We start from the raw sequence: 7,535 nt of genomic DNA, 5'->3' as shown, positions 1-7,535 counted from the left end.
AAAAAGAGAAGTTGAGGACCTGAGATATGAAGGATATCAACTCAGGAAAGGAAAGAAACCCCTGAAGGCTGAATTAGAAGCAAAAACCAAGGACATTAGGAAACTTCAGGAAGAGTATAGCAACAAGTGTGAAAATTATGACTATATTAAGAGACAACTTGTTGCTGTGACTGAAGAACTTGACACTTTGAAAATTAAGTGTGGAAAAACAGAAGTTAGTTTCAAAAATTATACTGCGTCAAGTTAGACAGTCGAGTCCTTATTTGAAACCCAATTAAAATTCAAAGATAATCAAAACAAGGGTCTAGGGTATGATAGTGTTCCTCCTCCTTTCAATCATAACTACACATCCATCCGTATGACACAGGAAGAAATTGATAGGGAGGCACATCTTCGATATGGCAAACCAGCTGGATTTGTGTCAGGAGGATTTATTTAGGTTGAAAATACTAATGTTTCTACTTCATGTGCAGGTAAAGTAGCAGAAGATGAGAACAAGGAGAAAACCATTAAACAAACCAACATCTCCTTGAACTCTGAATATGTTGCTTCGAACTTAGAAGTTTCTGATCAACCTGCTGTTGAGAAATAACCAATTCCAGTGAAACAGAGTGCCTGTTGCAAGTCTACATGTGGCAAAAGCAAGAGACAAGGCAAGGATACACCACCAGGGGCAGGAAGAAATAACTTCACAGTGAAGAAAAAGACTTGTTTTCACTGTGGAACACCTGGACACATTGCCAGAAATTGTCCAAATCGCGCATACGTTCCCTACTATGCTCAAGGCTGGCAGAACGCGCCAAGTGGGAGATACTTCAAAAGAAATCCTTCCAGTTTACGTTCATACAATGTTGACTGGAACGCGCAGAAGGCCAAGAATCAAACCCACAAGGCCAAGAATCTGAATCCTAAAGGCAAGAAGGGAATGCCGGCCAAGAAGCCCAATCCAGGAGATGCTCCAGTGAAGCCAAGACTGGTTAGGTCAAAGTCATCTCGGCATTCGGCTTCAAGTTCCAAAGCAAGTGACGAGGCACCCATTGGATCGAACAAGAAATGGGTTAAACCCGAATATAGATGGGTACCAAAGGTGAAAACTCCCAAATCTTCTAATGACTCTAATATTTCATCGTCTTTTGTTTGTGATAAACAGGATATGTCATCGGAGAGTACCCTGCAAGGATGAAAAAGGTCGACCCAGTTTCAAAATGGACTAGGTTCCAAAGACCAATTAATCTCGCACTGTGTCGGAGCAGCTATGGAGGCATATCATAAGACTTCAGTTTGTTGGTAATGGTTGTTCCAGACACATAATAAGAGGCATCTCTCAACTGTACAACATTCAGAACTTTGTTCGAGAGTATGTGTCCTTTGCGGAAAAGAAAAAAAAGGGAAGAAAGGAAGGGATCACATGGGGTTAGTACTTAACTATGTGAAGAATTTTCGGATCTGTTCTGAGATTATGCTTGCTGTTCTCAGACCTTCTGAATACAGATTCAATCGGTGAATTACGGTTTGCGTTTTCTTCTTTATACTCCTGAATTTTTCTTAAGCTGATTCGCTTTAAAGACTAATTTTTGTTTTAGGATAGTTTAAATTTGTGCATTTATTTTCGTTTCTCTCCTATGCACAAATTTAGGGGGAGAAATAAAACAAAACAAAAATTAGAAAAGTTTCAAAAATCCAAAAACATAGAATATATATATATATATATATATATATATATATATATATATATATATATATATATATATATATATATATAGGGAAGAGTTATATGGAAAATGAATGATTAGGGCAACACATATTTGAACCAATAAAAACATGACAACACATCACTTCCAAAATAACTTCCACAATACATTACTTGTGAAGAAAGAAATGGACACGTGTCATTTGATTGTTGGTTCCGGTAGATGTTGCCCTAGTTATTTGTTTTCCATAGAAGTCATTCCTATATATATATATGTTATGAAATGTGCTTGAGGGAGATGTTTTAGGAAATGAAATTAGAAAGTGTTAACGGGCAATCTGAATCGGCGTAACGTACCTAAGTTGAAGCGTCTACGCTCTGTGTTCGATGCGCTGGTAGGCACGAAAGATTTTAAATGGAGTTGACTAGGGAGAGTAGAACCTAATAAATTTAAGGACTTGACAAACTTTAACCTAGTTAGATCTGTTTAACATGATGTCACGACACTCGGATAGGTTGAGCAGGGAGATATACATAGGAATCTACCGGTCACATTAAATAACACATATCTAGAACTATGGACTCACTTTTCCTCGATGTGCAGATTTTGTCCTTAATTCCGGTTGGATGGGGCGACTGGTAAATTCCGAGAAATTAGGTCTGTAGAATATCATTTTCTTTCTTTCCGTTTGTTAGCCATATGTTGTCTCCTTTGCGTGACTTCTAATCTGACCTGGTACACAACATATGCAACTCTATTTCTCTGCTGGCTATATATATATATATACATATATATATATATATATATATATATATATATATATATATATATATATATATATATATATATATATGAAATTCCTCCCATATGTTAGCCATATGTTGTCTCCTTTGCGTGACCTCTAATCCGACCTGGTACACAGCATATGCAACCTTCTACTTCTCAACCCCTCTGAAACAATAAGTAATAGAATTCTGAATCTATCCTCTCTCTGAATGGTTGTCTGCTCACCCGGTGTAAGGAGTACTCTGGAAGTTCTTGATGGCTGGGGCATATCAGGAAGCGGGAAACACGTTCTAGTACACTTAAAATTGAACACATACATATTGTCTGTAGATCTCGCTGCTCGATTTAGGTGGACAACAATATCCCTGGTTGTAGTCAGTTAAATGGTCTTAAGAAAAGTTTATTTAAGAATTAGGGCTAATCATGATAATAAAGTTACAATTAGATATATGCATGTTTCATGTCATTGGTAAATTGTCCAAAATTGTCACAAATTTTTTGTGTTTAAGTGGACCACAATACTGACGATCGATCAGACGAAGATGTGAAGATAAGGGTACCGACAAGTGGAATAAGGCTCTCCAACAACATTGATCCCAAATCACTCTTAAAGTTAGCTATTATTTTTGTTTTTGTTAAGTTTTTTCATAGTGTTCTTCTAATTTAATTAAAAGGGGAGAACTAAAAAAATTAAAATTAAAAAAAAATATACTGTTATTTATGTTTTATTTCTTGTTCAGAAAAATCGTCGAGTTACTTGGCAACGAAACGCGGGGCAACCCCGACTCGACTCGTCGAGTTTGCCTATGGACTCGGCGAGTTGCTCCCATGACAACCCTCATCTGATCTTCTGAGGTCAGATCTGCTTCACCAAACCATAGATCTAACTCCCTCAAAGCCATAGATCTAACCATAGATGTATGTCTATTATGTTTTAGACACGAGCACTAGTTTATTTTATGAAAGTTGCCTAAAATGCTTTTATGTGCTAAATGTTATATGTTGCCATATATGATATTATTTGTTCGGATCTATGGTCTGTTACCGACCCGATCTGGAAACCTTACGTGTGTAGGACTCTAAGCGTACGTCTACGAATTTAGAACTAGCATGTCAATGTTTCGGAGTGATAAGGATGATTTGAATATCTATCATGAATGAGGATCTAATTTCACCTTATTCGGTGTATAGATCAAAAATGGTGAGAACAAGAAGTGGAGTCGGAAATGCTGATGAAAACAGGAATCAACCACCAGTGATTTAGCAAATACCTATCGTAGCAGCAGCACCTGAGCCGATAACAATGGCTGGTGTACAATTGATGATTCATATAATGTTGGATCGTCAAATGGATGAAACAAGACGTCTGCTTCAACATAATCGTGAAGAACTGTTAATTCAAGTGGAAGAGCCTGAATTAAATGAAGGGCGCTCAGAAGGTGGAAACTTCAGTGGATATGTTGGTCAGGCCAACCAACCTATAGTTAGGCAAAACAACCAGGACGGAAGGAATGATGGAATGGGATGCAAGTACAAGGACTTTCTAACTTGCAAACCATCGACTTTCACTGGAAAGGAGGACCCGATTGGAGTGATGGATTGGATCTCCGAAATGGAGTTAGCCTTCATTACTTGTGGCTGCAGAGGCAAGTTGCAGACTACCTATGAAGTGCGTCAATTTCGGGGTGGAGCTGTTCGTTGTTGGAACACTCTGGGGAAGACTTTAAGCCCTAATGAGCCACTGCTGTAACACCAAAAATTTCAAAACAATTTTTCATTTAAAAATAATCGTTTAATTCTTAAAAACACTTTGCTTAAAATCTCATTCATAATCGAATTACAAAACATAACTCCATTTTCACTTGCATAATAAAACAGGATCCTCAAAACATGACTCTTTCTCTGGTGTGTACAATCGAGCCGGTGCCGTCCCGTGATCCTGAGAGAAACCTGAAACACATAACACAAACATTGTAAGCACGAAGCTTAGTGAGTTCCCCAAAATACCACACATAACACATATTAGCCACTCGAGGCTATAACTCTGTGGGTCCGTGGACCCTACTCTATGAACCCTCTGGTTCTAACTCTTTGAACCTTCCGGTTCTAACCCTGGGAACCTTCCGGTTCTAACTCTGTAAACATGCACAACATAAATCACATAGAAATAATGCAGTACAACACATAGCATACAAATACTCTGTCACATAACTATGGTTACCTACTCAAGGTAAACTATAATGAGAAGACTCACCTGGAAATCAGAAAGCAATTATATGCACATGCGAACCTCAGACTTGCCACCACCTAACACATAAGGCAAATATCTCTAATTAGTACTCGAAGTCCCAACTCTAATTAACCAGCGATTACTCTTTCCCTCTCTAGTCAAGTAATGGGTAAAAGACCATTTTACCCCTCCCTGACCTCTATTACCTCTGTTGACCAAAACTCCCAACGTCAACATAAGACAACTCAAGTCAACGGTCAACAATGACCAGACTCGGCGAGTATACAAGAGTGACTCGGCGAGTCCATGCGGGTTCTCTAAATCCTTTTTAAACCTCTTAGACACGACGAGTTCCCTCTCCACTCGTCGAGTTACTTGGCAACGAAACGCGGGGCAACCCCGACTCGACTCGTCGAGTTTGCCTATGGACTCGGCGAGTTGCTCCCATGACAACCCTCATCTGATCTTCTGAGGTCAGATCTGCTTCACCAAACCATAGATCTAACTCCCTCAAAGCCAATAACCACGAAAAGGTCGAACCTTGGACACTCATGCAAGGTTCTACAAGCTCATTTGGGTGAGACCCTCCATTACATAACAACCCTAGCTCAAAACTCCAAATAGAATGCATAAAGCAGGAGGGAAGGGACTCTCTGGACCTCTTTGGGTCCAGATCTATGGCTTCACACTCAATGGGACACTATACTCCACAAATCAAGCCATAAAACAAGCTAGAAAACCCTAAAATCACCAATCTTACCGAAAATAGAAAAGGGGGAACGATTTGATACCTCAATAGTGAAGATGCAAGCTCAGAAGCTCTGAATCGACACCCCCTTGACCTCCCTTTGCTGGAAATGACTACTCCATTGCACAACGACCTCAAGAATGCTCCAAAATGGCTCTTCTTCACTCTATCAGCTCTCTGGTTCGATAGGAGTCTCTCAAATGTGTAGGTGGCCGCCACTGAAGGCCATAAGGGCCTTTAAATAGGTCCCAAACTCGGTCAATTAGGGTTTTCCTTGACAGCGCCTACTCGGCGAGTCCAAATACCCGACTCGTCGAGTCCCTTCATTAAACTTGTCCCCAAAACGCGATCCTACTCGACGATTTGAGGCGTCAACTCGCCGAGTCTCCTCATTCCCCAATATAAAATACTCAAATTCGCATACCTAGATATCCGGATGTTACAATTCTCCCCCACTAGAATCAGATTTCGCCCTCGAGGTCTCACATTGGAAACAACTCCGGATGCTGCTCACGCATCTCGCGCTCCGGCTCCCAAGTAAGCTCTGACCCCTTCCGGTGTTGCCACTGGACCTGCACCAGAGGCACCTCTTTGTTATTTAGAACCTTAATGTTTCGATCCCGAATAGCCACCGGTCTCTCAACGTAGTTCAGACCCACATCCATCTGAATATCCTCTAATGGCACTACTGTCGACTCCTCGGCTATACACTTTCGCAGCTGCGACACATGGAAAGTGTCATGGATCTGACCTAGCTCTGCAGGTAGCTCCAACCGGTAGGCTACCCTGCCTACCCTCGCGATCACCCGAAAAGGACCGATATATCGGGGACCCAGCTTGCCCCTCTTCCTGAATCCGATCACTCCTTTCGAAGGAGAGACCTCCAGGAGTACAAAGTCACCGACCAAAAATTCGAGCTCAGACCGACGCCTGTCCGCATAACTCTTCTGGCGACTCTGAGCGGTCAACAACCTCTGGCTGACCTGTTGTATCTGCTCTGACGTCTGAAGCACGATCTCTGTACTTCCCATCACACGTTGCTCTACCTCTCCCCCGCAAATGGGGTCCGATACTCCCTTCCCTACAACAACTCAAAGGGTGGCATACTGTTGCACTAATGATGGCTGTTGTTGTAGGAAAACTCTGCCAAGGGCAAATACGGGCCACAATTCCCCCCCGAAATCTAATACACATGCCCGAAACATATCCTCGAGCATCTGAATCGTTCACTCCCTCTGAAGTGTCCGCAGACATCACCATGGTAAACTCTAGCTCATTTCTCATATCCATCTTCGAGACCGAGCACCAGGTCAGCTTTTGGCCCCACAGCTGAACCCCCAAAGGTCACACATAACATGATCCAAAACATCTCACTAACTTCCTCCCTGTGACCACTATCACGCCCCAGTGACACGCAAGTCACGAAATTCCCTTTTTCGTCATAAAAAAATACAATCCAATCGAAGATCGACTCAGCTCTAACCTCTGGCGTCTGCTGCGCATATTCTCCCGCGCGCCTCACTGACCCTTCCGACAGAGACGGAGACCCCAGTCTCGCCCCGGTTTAACCACTAGGCTCCAAAAACTCAACACTAGGGCTACTCAAACCTAAAACTCTTCTGCATCATGCACTTATCGGAGAACACTCCATCATCACACTCTCTTGCCGTCTAGTGGGTACTATGGCTTCCCATAATATTACGATAGCCTCTGACTAGTGAGTACTACGGCTCCCCGTAGTATCAAAATGCCAACTAACTAGTGAGTACTACAACTCCCCGTAGTACCACGACTCCCTCCCTCTGACTTGTGAGTACTACGGCTCCCCATAGCATCACAACACCCTCTGACTGGCAAATACTACGGCTCCCCATAGCATCACGACTCTCTCTCTCTCTCTCTGACTTGTGAGTACTACGGCTCCCCGTAGCATCACAATTCCCTCTGACTGGTGAATACTACAGCTCCCCGTAGCATCACGACTCTCTCTCTCTCTCTCTCTCTCTGACTTGTGAGTACTACAGCTCCCCGTAGCATCACAACACCCTCTGACTGGTGAATACTACGGCTCCCCGTAGTT

The sequence above is a fragment of the Lactuca sativa genome, chromosome 3, assembly GCF_002870075.4.
Source record: "Lactuca sativa cultivar Salinas chromosome 3, Lsat_Salinas_v11, whole genome shotgun sequence".
NCBI classification, from domain to species: Eukaryota; Viridiplantae; Streptophyta; class Magnoliopsida; order Asterales; family Asteraceae; genus Lactuca; species Lactuca sativa.
The sequence above is the reverse complement of the archived record's forward strand: the minus strand, read 5'-3'. Positions refer to the sequence as shown.